Below are 20,798 nucleotides of genomic sequence, written 5' to 3'. Positions count from 1 at the left end.
GCTGTAATAGCTCAATAACACCTTATCCCTACACTGTCCGCTACAGATAACGGGGAAGATGAAAAGCATTCTTGCTTCGCCCCTTTAAGCCAGTCCTTATCCTTATAAGGACTATAAGGAACTATACCGATCCGCATCACCTGTTGAATATTATTAAAAAACTTAAGAACAATCAAGCTCCTGGACAGCATCTCAAACAAGGTGATCAAGCTGCTGCCTCGAAAAGCTATAGTGCACCTGACCAGTATAATAAATGCAATCTTAAGGTTTCACTATTCTCTTTCCACCTGGAAACTGGCTGATGGGATTCCTATACATAAGTCAGGCAAAGACCCACACTTACCGCAGAATTATCGTCCAGTCAGTCTCATCTCCAATCTGGGTAAGGTTGCAGAGAAGGTCATCCTCTCACGACTCCAAACCTCAGTAAATGACCTAAACATCCTCCCTAAAGAACAGTTTGGTTTTCGACAACACCATAGTACTACCCAGCAAATCCACAGAATTGTCGAATACATCACCACCAGCTGCAACTGGCGCCAGTGCACAGGCGCTGTTTTCCTAGACCTATCCAAAGCATTTGACAAAATCTGGCAATTTGGACTCCTGCACAAACTTATCTCAGCCGGTACCTCACTAAAATGGTTCATTTAATCCATTCATATCTTCAGAATAGATCAATGCAAGTTAAAATCAACGGTTCTACATCGCCCCAGCGCTATCTTTGCTGGAGTGCCGCAAGGATCTCTACTGGCTCCATTGCTGTTTTCTGTATACATGTCAGACATCCCACACAATCCGATGACTTCCATTTTGGCCCTGTATGCGGACGATACGGCAATACTGACCAGATCTCTCAGACCCCACTTCGTTACCAGAAAGCTTCAAGAAAACCTTCTAAAGCTGGAGGGTTAATTCTCCAAGTAGAGATTGGAAGTCAACCCCCTAAAAAGCTCAGCCGTTTTTTTTTCTCAAAAAGGCCAATGTCTCCTGTAGGAGATGTGTTACTATTCAATACTAAAATTCCCTGGCAGACAGAAACAAATTACCTGGGTGTGATTCTCGACAAAAAGCTATCTTTCAACCAACACATCAAGTCTGCGTGCGCAAAAGCATCTAAAGCCATAGCTCAGATCTACCCGCTAATTAATAGAAATAGCAAGCTCAGCAACAGAATCAAATTGCAACTATACCAGATGACGATTCGTCCTATAATCACCTATGCCTCTCCGGCCTGGAGCCACACCTCTAATGCTAACATTATCAAAATACAGCGAGTGCAGAGCAAGTGCTTGAGAATGATTCTGAACGCCCCGTGGTATGTTAGAAACAACCAACTCCAGAGAGACACAAATATTCCCTATATTCTCTCTTTTCTACAACCCTTAGCATCCAAGTTTTTCCTAAAGACGTCCACACATCCCAACGATTTGGTTCAGCAAGCTGCAGCATACGATCCAACGGACATATTCAAATATAGAAGACCAAAAGCTCTATTAGCCTCCTTTAGTGATGCATAATCTCCATGCCCATTCAGGGCGAGCAATCTGCTCATAAATTTTACCTTCACTGTAACCACAACAGATAACGGGGATTATGAAAAGCATCTTGCTTCACCCCTAAAGACATAAATGTCAATTGTCAACTATAAGGAAATCGACCGTGAGATGTGGTGATTAATACCCTTGGAGAGTAATGGATGGCAATGCTGTAGCCAATGAAGTTCTAACTGAGGCTCGGCTATTGCTGTTACCACCCTATGGCGCAGAGATTCGAGAGTTTGAGTTCGCTTTCTTAAGGTTTTTTCCTTAATGTAGCAATTTGAGTCTCCGGGGAAAGTGTTCTCCGGCACGGCCTTTGTCGGTGAATGCTTTTCTTCGGAATATGAGCGGTTCTGCTCGGTGGTGGTGGTGGGTGGAAGGCCATCACTGAGTGGAGCCAACGCTGAGATGGACGGTCTTTCGCCCACGATTGAGTGGCCTAGGGATCGTCCGAATTATTAGAGACGGCTTTACCTTTAAATATGGCAATGCTGTAGCCAATGAAGTTCTAACTGAGGCTCGGCTATTGCTATTACCCTCCTGCCATGATCAGAGCTTTAATAGCTCAACAATAACACCTTATCTCTACACTGTCCTCTACAGATAACAGGGAAGATGAAAAGCATTCTTGATTCGCCCCTTTAAGCCAGTCCTTATAAGGATGACTGAGAAGGCGAAACTCCGTGCGGTGGCCGGGCTAAGAATAGCATCACTGCAACCCATGCATGTCGTACGAGGTGGCTAAAATGGGATGCGTTTCGCTCTCTTAGGTTTCTTCCGCGATTTTGCTCCCGGTGAGGCCATCTTAGATTTCGGAAGGTTTGCCCTGAGAGAGTATTTTGAGTCTCTGGGGAGGGTGTTCTCCAGCATGGACCGTGAAGGGCCTTGTCTGTGGATGCTTTTCCCTGGAATATGAGCGGTTCTGCTCAGTGGTGTGGGGGGGGCGTCACTGAGTGTAGTCAACGCTGAGTTGGACGGTCTTTCGGCCACTCGTAGGGAATAGTTCGGGGGATCGTCTTAATTTTTAGAGACGGCTTTACTTACATAAAAGCCCCAATGTAGCTATGCATGTCGTACGAGGCGACTAAAATGGGTACCCAGGGAGGGTAATGGATGGCAATGCTGTAGTCAATGAAGTTCTAACTGAGGTTCGGCTATTGCTGTTACCCTCCTGCCATGATCAGAGCTTTATATAGCTCAATAACACCTTATCCCTACGTTGTCCTCTATAGATAACGGGGAAGATGAAAAGCATTCTTGCTTCGCCCCTTTAAGGACGACTGAGAGTTTCTACTATGAATTTGGTGCTGAAATTGGTTCATCTACTTTCCATGTGCAATAGATATGTAAATAAGAGGTCTTTCTTTCCACCAATAAATACACTTCATTCCACCACCCGTATTCTTATTTATAATTAATTGTGTGTATATTCTCTGACCGATTTTCCTATTTTGCGAATGAAAAACTCGTACTTTAGCAGAATAAAAAAACAGCTATCTTTTTTTTTATGAGATCGGCTGATTCGCCTTTAATTGAAAAAGTCCATATAATGATTATTCTCTCATGACGAGAATCGAACTCAAATCATTTCCAACTGAGCTATTTGAAGTGCTTTTTTTATATTAAAACAATTTCAAGTTCAATTATTCTTAATTTTTTTTCTTCCCAAATCTCCGTCTAATTTTGACTTCGCCAATCAAATTGTTTTTCATTTTTTAAAAACATTTTTGAGGGTCATTGCGGTTATATACAACTGATTTTTCATATTAAAATGCAATTAATGAGGCCTAATAAAATAATAATGAAAAAAAAAAGAAAGAAACGAAACCGTACGTTAAGAATAAGTACGTTAAAAACTATCGTAGCGCTACCTACCGGCACTTTCGTGAATGACTGTAGCTGTTGTTTGCGAAGAGGTTAGTTATATTTTTGTTTTAAAAATCGTGAGTACCTAATAATTAATTCCATTAAAAATTAACGCATATATTATATTCTGGTTTAATTCGAATAACAATAGGCATGCGCAGTATTCAATCACTATTTAGATAATTTCCATGTGTGTATTTCAAAAGTGCGCACTTTACGCTAGTTACTATCTGTCTAGTAACGTTCTGTCTATCTAAGAATTAATCCTATCCTTTTAGCTAGAGCTAAGGGACGCAATTTGCAATTGTTTACACAGACAACGAAAGAAAAATGTTGGCTTTCTGTTTCATGTCAGTCATACGAAGTTTATCAAGTTTCAGCGATCCTAACACATCACTTGCCGCCTGCCACAAGGACACCGGTTTAGTGGAACGCAATTAAAACGACTTCGTGCCAAAGGAGAATGGATGCAGTTGATAAAAGGAAGAGCAGGCAAACACAAGATCCTCTTATCCTTTTGTTTTTATCGTTAGTCGACCTGTTCTGTTAGCCTGCTGGGTGAATTGGGGAAACTGCACAAATGATATCACCACATCTAATTAATGGATTCGTTGTTTGGTGAGTGTGCTTTACTAGAGTTACCTCAATCTTACCGAGGCGTCGCACTATCCATTACCGCACTCTAGTTAATTCACAGCCAAAGAGAAATGATTGATAATGCTCTGGACATTCGCCGTCATACAAGCTGCGATGGTGTCAAAGGTGATGTGGCACGTTGTGACATACAACGAATCCCATTTGCTCACATTATTCTCCTCGAAAGACGTTTCAGCCCCATCAGACACGAAGAAAAAAAAATTTGAGTGATGAGTGCACGCAAAAATTGGAAGAAATAGGTAGAAAAACTTAGATCTTCTCATTTTTTAAAAAATTTTAATGGAACATTGAAATTTTAGGATTCATTCCTAAATTGGGAGAGCCAACTTATCATTTTTATATCCCTTATAAAAAAAAAAAATTGGTTTTCTGCATTGAGCAGAAAACTTAAAATATCCGTGTGTTTTTCATATACTGAAGTATAGAGCCTAAAAGCTTCAATTTTTAAGTTTTAATTTTTAAAGTTTTCTATAATTGACTATAAAATATAGATGGATTTATAATATTCTCTAAGCATTTCATTAAATATAAAAAGTTTTCTATAATTGACTATAAAATATAGATGGATTTATAATATTCTCTAAGCATTTCATTAAATATAAAAAGTTTTCTATAATTGACTATAAAATATAGATGGATTTATAATATTCTCTAAGCATTTCATTAAATATAAAAAGTTTTCTATAATTGACTATAAAATATAGATGGATTTATAATATTCTCTAAGCATTTCATTAAATATAAAAAGTTTTCTATAATTGACTATAAAATATAGATGGATTTATAATATTCTCTAAGCATTTCATTAAATATAAAAACATATTAATTTTTAGCTTTGTATTTTGATATTTAATTATGCACCCACCAACAGTTCACCTATATGAAATTTAACTTCCTGATTTTCTTCTAGCCATTATCGTGTTATAAATTATATATGATAAATTATATCATAAAATTGATCACATATCACATATATAAAGGCTTCTGAATTGGATGGGGTATGGAGGCCCTTAACCCTAGGAGGGTGGCAATGCTATATCCAATGAAGTTCTAACTGAGGCTCGGCTATTGCTGTTACCCTCCTGCCATGATCAGAGCTTTAATTTAATAGCTCAATAACATTTTATCCCTACACTGTCCTCTACAGATAACGGGAAGATGAAAAGCATTCTTGCTTCGCCCCTTTAAGCCAGTCCTTATAAGGACGTCATATAGAATGGAAGCCTGCGTACTAAGTAAAGAAAGAAAGTTGTAGGAATAATTGTTTCGGTAGTTTTATAATGAATATTTAATTTGATAAACGTGACAGGTTACTTTGGGTTGAAAACGTAGTTTTGGGAGGCAGCGAAATTTATTTATTTAAGGGAAAGAAGGAATTTACTTGTGCTGTTTAAGGAGATTAATATAAATTAGTCTTGTGGGAAGATAAACCTAAAACGTTACGAATAAATGATCATAGATCATTAATGATACGAATAAAATGTATCCCATACAGTTATTTAGATTATTAACTGAAATTAATTATTGTTTTTTTTTAATTCTAAGAAAACTTGAGTCGATCTTTAATGATATCAGAAGACATTTTGAAATTACAATTAATCCGACTTTCCACATGGAGAAACATCAACAAAGGAAGAAATGAAAAATATGAGGAAACGCACTTTTTTTTTTTTTTTTTTTTTTTTTTACTTGGCATAGATTTTTCACAGTCTGCTTATAAGGGAGACAGCGAATTGTCCTAGTGGAAAACCAAACCACATATGAGACGTGGACCAAAGGAAAAATAGCAACGAAAGATAAAACCCATCTTAGTACAGACATTTGCAGAGCAAGCAGGACATCTTCTGTTCTCGCACATATTTCCACTATTCTGATTGTTACATGTGTTTTCATGAATGGGTGGAACCAACTTTCGTTTTCCTTGACATTCTCGTCAAAGAAATCATATTCCTTGGATATCCGTGTCTACTTGACTGACTGTAATGCATTTTTTTTAAATTGAAATAGATGTTTCGTTCTACCTTGACATTTTGTTAACGTGGGCCTTAGCAAGCGCTGTTTTTATTAAGATTTAAGTAATGTTTTACGTTTTTCGTGTCTTGATAAAACTTATCAAGTCTAACAAGTGTGATTTACTTATAGCGTTTTGTTTTTTGGCCAAGCCAGCAAAGTATTGATATATTGTAACTTTTACATTATGACATCTACTGCATAAATTATGTTTGGTAGAACATGGAAATAATAATTCCTTTTTTTTTTCTATTTTTGTGGTGATAAAATCATTGTTTACTTTTTTGTGATGACAAATTTTGCGAACTAAGATCTTACGATGACAAAATTTTGAGAACTAAGACTGTAAGATGAAAAAAAAATTGAGATCTTAAGACGAAAAAATTTTAAGATCTGAAGGTGAAAAAATTTTGAAATCTACGATGGAAAAATGTTATCTTAAGATGAAAAAAATTTGAGATCTGAAGGTGAAAATTTCGAGATCTTAAGGTGAAAATTTTTGAGAATTAAGATCTTACGATGAAAAAATTTGGAGAACTAAGATCTTACGATGAAAATATGTTGAGATCTTACGATGAAAATTTTGAGATCCTACAATGAGAAAATTTTGAGAGCTAAGATCTTGCAATGGCAAAATTTCGAGTCTTTTACACTGTTGCTTATGATAATAAAAATTTAGCAATATACACATTCCGAAAAATCAATTCAAATAATTTTTTCAAGCAAAAATCCCACTAATATCGTTATGCCATAAAAGAAATCAAGATTTATAAAAATACATTCAATCAGCATTGATTTGCACCAAAATACTTTTTTTTTACAACTATTCAAGTTTCTGGTGGTTAGATTTTCGCTAACGACTTCGTGTTTCAGCCACTCGTTACTATTTGACTTTGGTGTTAGAAAAGGACTTGAAGCAGCTGAATTTGGCATTTCGTAATGGTTTCATGCGAGAAACAGATAGAGTGAAGGAAGCAGTACACACCCATATGATTGATAGCCTCACTTTCTGCACGTATGTAAGGTGGGAAGTCCAGTAGTGCTAATGGGTTATATTTATATAAATCTGTACCACGAAAGCTCCCCCCCCCCTCACACACACATTTTTTTATAACTAGCCTACAGATATTAGATAAAAAAAATGAAAGGAAATGTTGCTGCATATATATCGGAATAAAAAAAGTTAAGGAGATCCTGTTGTAATGTATATCGGAAGGTATTATGAAGAAGATCCATTCAAACAGAATTTTCGTGCTACTGATTATTAATAATAAAAGTATTCATGGATACCTTTAACAATTATAAGGATGGAGTTCACAGAAATCGATCCAATCCAACATATTTCGTAAATCGTTATTTGAAAAAATTAGAATAATTTAAAATTGCAATTAAAATCTCTCAATTTTCCTCGTAGCCAACCACATGACACGGACGATTATGATTACGTTTATTTTCTATTATTCAGTTGGATTTTCTCTTTGCATTTGCTCATCCTTCTCAGCTGAATTTATGCGATAACCATTCAAGCCTTGGTGAACGATTGAGTAGGGTCTCCATTCTCCAACGAACAGACTGTGGGCTTGAATCCTATCCTTGCCACGAATCTTTAATTTAGCGAGGCTCCTCTATAGACAATATTGGATTTCTAGAGAGAGGATTTTCGGATTAGCTAACTCATTATTTAAATTCACAAGACAAACTCTCCTGCTATGTTTAATTCCATGTTGATACGAATTGTTGTACTATGAATTCATTCCCGCAGTTATTGAACTCTCAAACACGTGCTTTCTTTTTTGAATAAATTGTAAGTTGTCCGTACAATCAATATTTATTTAAGGTTATTTCACTATTTTAATAATGAAACATATATTTAATTTTTTATTTTGGAAGAAATTTTTTAATTACTTTAAGTAATATTAAAAAAAAATTAAAATATACTAAACACCTTTAATATTTTTATATAAAGTTTCTTTAATTGAACTACTGTAATAAGAAACGAATCATATCATACATTTTGATTATTTCATATTTATTTTTATTATTTAATTTTTTTATTATTGTTTCCCTTTTCCAGAAAATTATTCGGATATAAGAAGTATTCGTTATATAAGTAATTGAACAATTTGTTTCTTAGCGGTGCAAGTGCAAACTGAGGATTCCAGCCTGTATTAGCAAATTGTAGCAGACAGTTGAAGAATCTTCTTCTCTTCTTACCTTCCTTTTAACTCGATTTGACTGAACAACAAATCGCATTATCGTGTTCAAACGAAAGAATTGGAGCACTGGATGTGCACTATCTCATCTATTCTTGGTATCCTCGTAGTCGCAAACACGACCAATTAGATTCTGAGAGGAACACTTGATTATGGGTTTGTCTCTGCTTTGTCGGCAACGACGCATGCGTACTTTCCTAACAAGAATGTGAACTACAACAAATAATGGTACTTTTAGTGAACGGTTTTTTCTTGGAATGCGGGTAATTGGACTTTCATCCCTTTTTTCATTCAGGGAATTGAGTTTCGGTGTTTATATTTCATTGAAAATTTAATGTAAGTGGGTTCTTTATTTGGAACTTACATTTCCACTAATGATCATTATATTAAATTTTTCTTCAACAGATGGCTTAATATAGCTGTCTTCATACAACAGTTTTATTTGAGAACTAAGTAATGACGTGGATAGTGCATTACGCATTTTCAGTATAATTTGCTCTTTCTTAGAAATAATAACGAAACATATATCTAATTTTTTTTATTTTAGAAATTTTTAAATTATTTAAAGTAATATTTTAAAAAAATTAAAATATTCTAAACACCTTTAATTTTTTTATATAAAATGTTATAATTAAAACATGACGATATTTGGGAATCAACCCCAGTCGTCAAATGTTGGGTGCGTGAGATGCGGTGATTGTTTCATTCATTCAAAAATACTCTTGGAGGGTAATGGATGGCAATGCTGTAGCTAATGAACTTCTAACTGAGGTGCGGCTATTGCTGTTACCCTCTTGCCATGATCAGAGCTTTTTATAGCTCAATAACACCTTATCAGATAACGGGGAAGATGAAAAGCATTCTTGCTTCGCCCCTTTAAGCCGGTCCTTATAAGAAAAAGGATTTGACGACTGATGGTTTTGGGGAATCGACCGTGAGATGCGGTGATTAATACCCTTGGAGGGTAATGGATGGCTATGCTGTAGCCAATGAAGTTTTAACTAAGGCTCGGCTATTGCTGTTACCCTCTTGCCACGATCAGAGCTTTCATAGCTCAATAACACCTTATATCCCCACACTGTCCTTTAGAGATAACAGTGAAGATGAAAAGCATTCTTGCTTCGCCCCTTTAAGCCAGTCCTTATAAGGATTTTACGACTGATATGTAAGTGATCAGTTGACTCTTCTCTTCATTGGAAAATTTGCCGTTGCCACGTTAGTCACCTTGAAAACGGACCTTAAGAAATTTGGTCAAAAGCTTCAAGGGTCCTGGGGGGGGGTTGATCAGTTACTTTCATGAATACCTGTTTTCACCACGTGATAGTTTCTTCATGTGTTGCTATTGTGTGGGGTTTTCTTCGACCGCAAATTTTCTTCATCCGTCTCTTAGGACCGGTGAGGTTGTGTCCTCCAAAGAGGGACTTCTAGGTATCTATTTTTGACTGTAGGTCAGTGTGTGTTCACGGAGCCGATTTGCCTGTTCTGAGGGATGTAAAATCCGAGTTTTGGGGAGAAAAAAAAGGCCTCTACCACCCTATGAGAGGCTAACTCATCTTTAGTCATAAGAACCAAATAAAGGTTCCTCACGTCATAGACGGGAATCGAACCCAGGTCTTTCCGACTGAGCTACGAAGGCTCTGATAGTTTCGTATCGCGATGTAAATTAACTTATTCTAAATTAATTAACTTATTTTTATTTAACATTTGCTAAATGTTTTATACCTGAACAATGTTATCCTATAACTAAAAAACTTGGACCGTATATTCTAAATAAGTAAGTATTATAACTGAAGACTGATAAACAGACCACAGAAATTTTCTGTAGTCTGTTTATCCAAACGGTAAGATCAACTCCTTTCAATACTTCAATGTACATAATTCAGACTGTCTTTTTCCTCTCTAAATCCACAGAACAAGTTGGAAAAGGTGGCGAAATAGTTGATGTTAATGATGATCCAACATAAATTATCCATCTCCCCGATAGAAGACTTTCTAGTCTTCCTTTTTCCCTTTGTTGTTAGGGCATCAGTTTCTTCTTTACGTAGGGGTTATTCGGTGGGTGAGTGGTTTGCTAGCAACTCTGAACTAGGAATAGTCGACCGTAGTAGAATTCACATTATACACACAGCAATACAATAATCAAGGTTTAGGATCACGAGAGATACTCCCACTCGGATGCCCCTACAATCCCAGTCATGGGCTCGCTTTAGAGAGAATGCTACGCTCCCGCTCGCTGATTTCAAAAAGTTAGTTAGGACTAAAAAAAAAAGCTGTTTACTCTCCGAGAGGAATACGAGGCGTCAAGCAATTTATTTTCTATTCCATAATTTATTTTTATTTCATAATTATGACAAAATACTTTAAATTTATTGATTAAAATTATACAAACATTTATTTTTTTAATTTTTTAAAAAATATTTGACTTTCAAAACTACATGCAACAAAAAAAAAAGAAGAGAAAAACTTCCGAACTATTATAACAAAAGAAATCAAGTAAAAATTCACTTTATTCTTTAGTTAGATTGGACTCGTACTAGACGAATGGCTGAGTTCTTCTTTTTTATATAGGCCTGGAAAAGTCCTATTACACATTCAATGCTAAATCCAACATCGTGTGTTTCTGATAGGATTACAGCAAACTCAGAGTTTTGCGGGAGTTACGAGAGAGAGAGAGAGATCGATGAATTTGCTTGTAACAATGCAACTGAGCGAATAATATAAAATGCATGAAACTACTGCAGAATTTTAATCTTGAACTAAAATTCTGTTCCCAGAATAACTCCAGCAAAGCCGGTACGGTCTACATCTAGTAAGATTCGGCGAATGTTGGGCTGTGGTCCGCATCCCAACCTCCGGAGAATTTCAGTAGAACTGTTACGTGAAGTAATTATTTTAGGGTTCTGTTATGGGAGGATTCTTTGTTATATACAAAGAAGATTAATGACGGGTTACATTAAAAATAGATTATGGGTTTAATAATATGTGAATCAACTGAGAAAAGGAAATTTTCCAAAACCCAGGTTTCGATTGGGGATAATCCTCTTCTATTCTTAATTCATCTTCGATATTTGCTACTAATATTTCACTTAAGGTGTTGGGGAAAAATATTGCACACAAAAAAAATGCTATTCGTCTAATGCTTATGTTGATGTCATTTAAATCCGGTTTGCGTTTATTAATTCTATGCTAATTGAAAAAAAAAAAACGAAATGTGTTAAAATATAATATTGAATGTGAAGATTTATTATTGTAGTATATTAGTTATATTATATTATATTAGTTACATCATCGAATGAATAATGAATGACAGAATTATCGAAGCCAAACGTGGATGACCTCCATGGCCTCCGTAAATAGGCGAACCATGGCGGAAATAATCACCAATGATTTCGAGTATGGTTGAAATGTTTTTTCAGCTAGAAACTATATGAAAAATACATTCGCAGCTGTAGGCTTTCGGAAATCCACAGAAAAAGGATATGCAGTCTGTAATGATAACGAACAGATTTTTCTACGGTTGTCGAATGGTAGAAGGTTGCAAGATCCCACATTTATGAATTCCCCATTGAGTAAAAAGACAGAAACTGTAAACAGAGATTTGAACTCAATCCAGCATGCATTTATTCTACGGTTCAAACTGGTGGAAGATCTAGAAAAGAATTTTAGGACAACAATATCTCTATTCCGGTAACTTCACGTATACCAGCGGCTGCTATCCGACTATCTTAGGTCACTAAAGGCAAAACCACCCTACATACACCTCCATAGTTCCGTCTATATTGACGAAGCCCTTTGGTTGGAAAGACCTAATATATATATAGATAGATAGATATTTTTTTTAAATTTTTTTTTTTTATTGTGAACATAACAATCTTATATACAGGATTAACCGGTTTTTGGTTCTCTGCAGTCAGACAGAGAGGTTACATGCTCATACTCTTGTTGAGATATGTTACATCGAAGTCACTTATAAGGCTAATTACATTTTTTTTAAAAATAAATTAAAGCCATTTAGAGTTATTTTAACATGATACTGTATAAGAACATAAATGTGGAAGAACATAGAAGTTACTATTGCACAGTATTATCTATCTATCTATAGATTTTTTTTTTAAATAAATTAAAGCCATTAAGAGTTATTTTAACATGATAACATAAGATCTTATTTTAACATAAGAACATAAATGTGGAAGAACATAGAAGTTACTATTGTACAATATTATCTATTAACATGAGAGTGCCAGCTGATTAACTTTCGCACTGTTAAGCACAACAATCCTTCTTTCTTCCCCCTTTCTTTTTTCTTTGGGGGGGGGGGGTAAAGGTGTCACTTCTATGCTGGAAAGTGGATTATAATGCAGTCGCCCTGCTCAGCCAGGAGTTGATTCCGTGGATTCCATTCTTGGTGGAAAAGATCTAAGCTGTTGTTTTGCCTATGGTGGTGATGCTCGTGTAGGATCCGACATCTCACCTTTTGTTGGAAGGCTGCAGTGAGTTGGTCAGTTGCCTCTCTCTGTGAAGTTGCTGTGCTGTCTGGTCTTGTATGTCTGAGGTAGAAGTTGTATATTACCGCTTTTGCGGTGATGAAAAGGTAATTGCAGAATGAATGGTTATTTAACTCCACATGGACGAGATTGAAATATTCCTCTTGTGTATGAAGATTGCCACAGGTAAGAGCTGCCGTTTCCCGAGTCAAACTGATTAATTTAGTGTTGACTGGGCATTCCAAGTAGATATGCCGGACCGTTCCTAATTGGTAGCAGAAGAGGCAGTTATCTGAGACGTTTGAGTTAAATTTTCGTAATATAGTAGGAGTGGGTAATATATTATGCCACATTCTCCACTGAATATCTGCGTCAGGTTTGATGGCTCTTGTGCGATATGGTAGATCCCATTGAAATAGTGTTTGATCAGATGATGCAGGATTTTCCAACAAAGTGCTTTGGTTCGACTGTTGTGTTAGTGTGCTGTAGATCTTGTTGGTGTTGCTGGGTGTAAGTTTCTCCCATGAGTTATTGGTTTTTATCAGAAAGATAGGCGCCAAAACTTCTGAGTTTGGAGGGCTAAGCCCCACTTCTGTTATGCTATCAGGCATAGCGGCTTGAAATGCGGCCTTTACGGTGTCTATCTGTTCAGACTCATTCCCATATTCTAGGTTTTCGAGCGAATTTGGAAAGCGTCTTTCCAATATATATTAGGTCTTTCCTAATAAATATATATTAGGAAAAATTATGATTTTTTAAATTATGATGGAGAACCATCAAAATAACACGTCAATCTACTGATCTTTTCCGTTCTATACAAAACAAGATCGCCTACAGTCGTGAATGGAATATATAAAAAAAGAAAAGGATAGCAGATCCTATTGCGTGCACTACAACACGGCACTTCCTCATTACTCACTACAAAAAAATAGACAAGTAAGCTAACCTCATCTCTACTTCAAGAACTGTGCTTGGTTCTGACATACGTTATCGCAAAAATGAATTAACTTTTGCAAGCGTTAAAAAATTCTATATAAGATCAAAGAGTTTGTGCTCGGAAGTTGATGTATTTTGGAGAAAGAAGACCCGAGATTGAAACTTGTGCGTCATCCTTAGCTGGTATCGCACATCATTGCTACCAACATAGCGGAATTTTAGTAGCTAAAGTCTGATAAAGAACTTACAAGTAGTCTAGAAAACGTGTGATGTGGAAGTGAGAAAATCCTTCATACACTGCCACCGAAAATCCTCCAAGAAAAAAGTAAACGCATCAGTGCAAGCGCCTGTCACCGAAATGGTCGAAAGGAGTCAACAAAGCGAGTTATCTATTACACGTTTGGAAACAAACTTTCTGGTTGTGCGAGTTTCAATGGCCTGCTGAAATGAGAAAGACGATTTGTTATTTTATTTTTTTTAGTTTTCTATCGCAGTCGTGTTTTTTTATATAACATATATTTTGTCTTTTAACAAAACACACTTATAATAATTTAATTATTAGTATCTTAAAATCATAGCTATTTTCTGTAAAGTACGAATGTCTATTTTTAATAAAAATGCAATTTCATCAGCAGACGTTAAAAAAAAAAATTTAAAAAAAAAAACCAGAAAGAAATGAAATGCTCTTGAAACTTACAACAATGTCGTTTAATCTTCTGTTTGGTTGTCATGGTGATTCCTGCAACTATACTACACGTGAAACGAATCGAGAGATAATGTATTCTTGAAAAGTGAAATATGACAAGTTAATTTATGCAGAATAAAAAACAAACATATAATAATCTCTTTCATAATTGGAACAATGACAAACATCGCTTTATATTTTCCAGTATTCATGGCGGTCAGATAAGTTTCATCTTCCACGATTTCCCATGTTATTTGCCGTTCTAGCTATACGTTGTGTGACTGATAGACTGTCTGTCTACTCATCAATATTTCCATTAAAGATCCGTATAGCTGAAAAATCCATCTATAAACACGTGATCTCAAAAGTTTTAGATAAATTGTCTTTGAAAACTTTCTCTTTTCTGAAACTCCAAGTGATAATTTCTTTGTTTTTAGTGGCTTACGACATTGAAAGAGAAAGGCTATCCCCCCAAGGAACAGACAACTGTTAGATGCAATTTGTCATAACTTGCCACTTACGAAACACGTAAACTAGCACTGAGAACACACTACATTTCGCAAGACACACCAGTAAATGGCTCTCCAGAGAGCCCAGAGTTTTAGCCAGATTCCATTCCCTTTTTCCGAACGAAAAAAAAAAAAAAAACTCATTACAACTGTAAAAGACATCTACCAGAGATACCATAAAGAGATGGGGAGAGAGACAAAGAATAAAAGAAAAGGAAAGGAACGGGGAGAAATTGAGAAGACGAAGAAGGAGAAAAAGAGAGAGAAAGAATGAAAGATTGTTAATGGTTGCTTCTTTACACTATGTATGTATGCATATAGGGCTACTAAAAGGCTGCCGATGAAGTTTCCACACCCACTTCAATACCCGCGGCCTAAACAGCAACATGAACGATCTGCACCATCACCTACAGTCATCTGTACCAGAACTACGATTCCTTTCAGAACCCCCCCCCGCCAAACTGGCAACATCAATAACCGCTGTCACCTCACATCACCTCCCCAAACTACACATTACACAGCTCTTTCTGCCACAATGGCGGCACATGCCATGCCAGAGACTGCAAACCCTCGAATCCCCACTGTTTGGTTTAGTTTGGCTCAAAATTTCTCTACCACAAAAATCTGCCCGTTTCATATGCTCCCTATATTGAACCACTGTGTCCTCTTCAACTATCTCTCTCTCTCTCTCTCTCTCTCTAAAGCTCGACTTTTTGCAGTCGAAACCATTTTGGGAAGATGTCCACAACTCATACTTCAGTTTCGCAGAGTGCTGAGGTGTTTGCTATCAGCAATGACCTATCTTAGATCATTAATCTTGCTACCAGAATACTAGTCAACCCCTTCCAATTTGCCAACACAACTGACCTCTTCGTAACAAGCTCCTCTTCCAGGTATACTGTGGTTGTCGGTTCTCCTCTTGGTAACTCGGATCACGACCTCAGACAAGTCTCTTTTGCCACAGAACTACCTTCACGCAACAGTTCACAGTCTCGTGTCCTTTGGCGCTACAAGGGGGGGGGGGCCATTTGGGAAGACCTCCATGACTTTTATTCCTCCTTCCCATGTTCTGACTACTGCTTCAGTTCTTCTGATCCAAACACCTGCCAGACCGAATAACAGAAATCATTCTCACAGGAATGAAAGCTTTTATCCTTCATTCCACTCCAAATTCTCAGCCACCATCTAAACACGGATTCTCAAAAAAAAAAAAAAAACGTGCAATTGCTGTGAAAGGGAAAAAAATTCTGCTTACCACGAATGGCTCAAGACCAAAACTCCAGCTACCCACTCTGTAGCTCGCAACACTTGCCAAAGAATCATCACCAAGTTCAAGTCAGCCTTTGAAAGGGCCAAATGCTGCAAACTCTCGTCCTGATCAAATGGTAGTCACTTCTTCTGGTCCCTTGCCAAGCCACTGAGCGCAACGTCTGCCCACCCAGGTTTCCACCACTCTCACATCTGGATGGTACTGTAGTTACCTCACCAAAAGACAAGGCCAACTTATTTGATGACCTGGCAAAGTTCTCTCCGCTCCATAAAGAACGGCTCCCTTCATGTCACCCATAGTCTCTGACAAAAAGAAATCCGAAGAAAACTTAATAACCTGGACACAAATAAGGCCTTTGGTCCTGATGGTATCCCACCTGTTATGTTAAAAAAATTGTGTCAAAAAACTTGGTGTACTTTTTCGCATACAAAGTCTAATTTCGTACTTTTTCTATACAAAGCCCAATTCCTCCCAGCCATGGAATATCGCTCACGTATTTGGGGTGGTGCACCAAAACCCTCTCTAAGATTGCTTGATTCTGCCCAGAAGAGAGCAATCCGGCTAATGAATGATCTCTCTCTCTGTCACATACCCACTTCAATCACTTCCTCTCACAGACGTTCAGTTTCTGCCTTGTGCCTCTTCTGCAGATACCTTCATGGGCAATGCTCTGCTGAATTGGTCACTATTATTCCTGCACTGTCCTCCAAAATCATTAAAATAAGAGCCACTGCTAGCCAGCATCCCTTTTTGTCCATCTTAAAACTCACTGAACCAACTTCACTGCCTCCTCTTTTATTCTATCTACTTCTATCCTTTGGGACTCCCCAGCTCTGCCTTCCCCAAAGATTACGACTCTCAGCTGTTCAAGCAAAATGTGAACAGATTCCTCCTTTCTTCTGTTCCTCTTGTCCACACGTGGCACTAATGCGCTATAGGTCTTGTGACGTTTCGTGTGTGGATCGGATATAAAAAATGCCCAACATTTTTCATATATTTATTTATTTTTCTTACGATTTCTCCTTGACGTTTTTATCATCATATTTCTCTCTATTGCACCTTCATTACATTATAAATTCTCATATACATCTTCATCAATGTATTTTCTCCAAATTTTTCGCTTTAGTAATCTTTTTTTTTTTAAAAAAAAAAAGATTGAACGACTTCAAAGAACTCGTGTACACTTTATAACAAAAAAAAAAAAAAAAATTGTAATCTTCCCACCGATCAAGTGAACCTTTTACGGCGGCTATTGTCAAACGAAATGTTGTCTGCGTGTTTGATCCATATTTATATCTCGACGAACACGGATAACACAATCAATCTACACACTAAACCGCTTATTATTCCCACGGGGATATTTTCTCTGTTGTAAATGTCAAACAGTAATCGTGAAACAGAATTCTGTCTTTCACTCTCTCTCTCTCTAACTTCATGTTTCTCTTTCGACAAGCGAAATCTTAACGAATCTCTTTGATTCGTTTATTTATTTTCCACGTTTCTATGGCAACCGGAAATAACAGGTCAATTATACATATTGCCACTAGGAATCTTTCCTCCAATGCATTAGCAAGTTAGTATAGCTTTCAATGACATTTTAATGTCTATCCACCTTCCCTCTTTCCATATATCTATTTGCAGGCTGTAGTTCGCTACAAGTGGCCACCATTTTCTTGTGTGGCATCTAATTTCGGCTCTTCTGTGTCGTTATAAATAGGCCGTGTTATCTATCTCCAGCAAGAGTTCCAAGACGAAGACCTCTGTCTATTTACGTACACAGAGTCAATATAGATGACGTCATAGGCAAGGAAAAGGGGTGGGGGACATGTGATATTTCAACGAAGACTTTGGGACAGATGGTGTTGGTTGATTAGAACTAATGAAATAAAATAATTATAGGGCGACCGATTTATTATTATGCGATTAAGCAGCTGTAACGACAAACCTTTTAAATTACTTTATTGCATAATAATGTGTACTTTATTCTTTAGAAAATTATTCTATGATATGAATAGTCTTGTTTACTTTTCTACTATGCAATTGAGTGCAATTATACCGAGCGCCCTCTTTCGGACTTGAATAAGCTTCTTTTGTTTGACAATAATGAATATTATTCAATCTACTGTAAATTACAATTGTTATTTATTTTGCTGCTATGAAAAGATTCCTTCTGACTGATTTGCTCCAGGCGCCCTCTTTCGGACATTAATAAGTTTCTACTGTTTTGTCAACAAATAAATATTATTAACTGTAAGTTACAATTGTTATTGTTTTTTGACACTGAAAACATTTATTTTACGATTTGCTTGGCGCGCCCTCTTGCGGCTACCTGTGAAGTTCATTTGGAAACAAATGTTCACAGGTAGCCGCAAGAGGGCGCGTAATTGAGTATTTATTCTGCTATAAATACTCAATTACAGTAATGTAATTGAGTATTTATAGCAGAAATTTGCAAAATTAAATTCTTTAAATATTTTTTAAGATGAATGTTGTTATAGAAACTATTCTATGATTACTTCTATTCGCTATTAACCAGGAAGATGATAATTTGTTTTGCAATTAAAATAATTACATCGTTTGGAGAGTAAAGCAATATTCGATTCAGCAAACATTTGCTTTCTTTGGCTGATGTGATAATGCAATTTTGTATTTCTTTTGCTTCTAGCATTCTTATTGAAAGATGAAGATTGCATGTTGATCAAAACCTAAGAAAATTTGATTATCGTTACATGGCTCTGCATGAACCAAATTCCATTAAAGTCGTTGTCATTCTACACCGTTAAGGCTAGTACACGTCAACTACCGCGAATATAAGAGCAACAGAGATCTTGTTAACTAAAAAGCGTCTACACTTAGCCATATCAAACCAACTTACAGGTGGAGATGTTAGGAGTCCCGACGAACGTCTATATTAACGATTACTGCAGGCAGAATTAAGATAAGATATTAGTGGCTAAAATTTCATCAACCATATGTAATATAATTATAGTTCCATACCGGAAGACGGAAGAAAAAAAAAACGCATTTGGGATCCAATTAATTCAACTGTCATCACGAAACGCGAGCGCAAATGACATAGTCGTGATCTGGTACGGTAATCGCGTCTTCATTTGTTTGATAGAAAGTACGTGCATTTGTGTGTGTTGTGTGTGTGTGCGCGTGTGTGTTTTGAATTCTCAATCTTAGTCCCAACAAAAGAGAATAAAAAAGTCTTCTTTTTTTAATGAGATGAAAGTTGGTTGGAAACTCGTTGGTTTTGTGATAGCTTTCGTTATTTTGGGGTAAGCGAAATAGAAAAGATTTTATTATTCATTTCTTTTGGTGCTTTTCTAGAGACAAAATTCCAAAGAACCAACATTCCCTTTAGCATTTTTACAGCTATATCATTCACTTTCTTTGTGTTATGTTTGGAATACCTATTATCTCGATTATATTAAAATAAATGATCATTGTTTTATAAAAAAAAAATACTGGTTATTGTTTCATTACGTTATCCAAATAAAGTAATTCTATCATTCTTCTACAATCATTTCATTCTGCACATGCGTGGCTAGTGGGATGATATAATAGTTTTTACTTTCATGTCAGTTGTAAGTAAACTGAGTAAAAATGTGCTGTATACGAAATGAATGAAAACAGAGATAAATTCTGTGATTGAACGTTAAAAACAAATGGACAGTCGACGCACATGTTTAATATTTTCTAAAGTGCGGGATCACTTAGCCCCCCCCCTCCCAGACAGAGCGCAGAGCGCATTTTGTCAAATCCTGTGCCACCCGGTATACGCAAGCAGAATAAAACCATTGTTTCCATGGGCACATGTAAGCGTATTCTTCTTGGCTTGATGATATCAGAAATATATCGAATATTGCCTTGCCCTGAAAGGCTGATGTTTGAATCCTCTCTAGGATGCGAGAGCTTTTTATAGAGCTTTATCAACCAAAGGCGAGTTAGAAGGTCTCGTACTCAGGTTCATTCCGAATGACGGACAAACCAACCAGAAGAACACACACACACTGTTAACATTTGTAATACACTGGCCTTACAGCTTGAGTCGCTGTAAACGTAATTCAAACCAACCCAGTCTGCCTGGTACGCAAGTAAAACATATCATTGCCATGGTAACACGAAAGTATGACGTCACATCTCATTTTGCTAAACAAAATTCACTTAATAACATTCGTATAATTGCAGATAATGCCAATCAACCTTTTTTTTTTTTTTTAAATCAAATGATCCTCGCCTGTTATTGATTTTATATTTCGCTTTAAAGATAATCCAACCATTTGTTTTTCTTATTTGGATCGCTGTCAAGCAATGTAATTTTTTATTCCAAGTCGAAACGCTTTAACAGGTTTACAACAAAGTGACGGGATTATTGATGTCGGATACGTAATCGCAGTGAAAATGTCGCCAGTATTTCTTTCTCTTTGCGGTCTACACACACACAGGAAATCTATACGGATGGATACAAGAGAAAGCTTTTCTAAGATTTCTGATAAGATGAGACCAATTGGATTATAGAAAGGTACTACAGTTATAATAAAAACAATAGTTTACAGCTTCGAATCAATTGTTTCGTTCATATACACTCTATACAAAACGTTTGAGCAATCTATCCCCTCCC

At 36.5% G+C, this 20,798-nt stretch overlaps 1 protein-coding gene across 1 annotated transcript in view; it reads right to left on the bottom strand.

Moving 5' to 3' along the window:
- Nucleotides 1-20,798, bottom strand: part of LOC150098801 (potassium voltage-gated channel subfamily KQT member 1-like) — a 388,359-nt gene that overhangs the window by 330,176 nt on the left and 37,385 nt on the right. The gene's annotated exons all lie outside the window — the stretch shown is intronic.

The sequence above is a fragment of the Typopeltis vanoorti genome, chromosome 15 (assembly GCF_054136105.1).
Source record: "Typopeltis vanoorti isolate ZY-2024b chromosome 15, IOZ_Tvanoo_1.0, whole genome shotgun sequence".
Classification (NCBI taxonomy): domain Eukaryota; kingdom Metazoa; phylum Arthropoda; class Arachnida; order Uropygi; family Thelyphonidae; genus Typopeltis; species Typopeltis vanoorti.
This window is presented reverse-complemented; position numbering and strand designations above follow the sequence as displayed.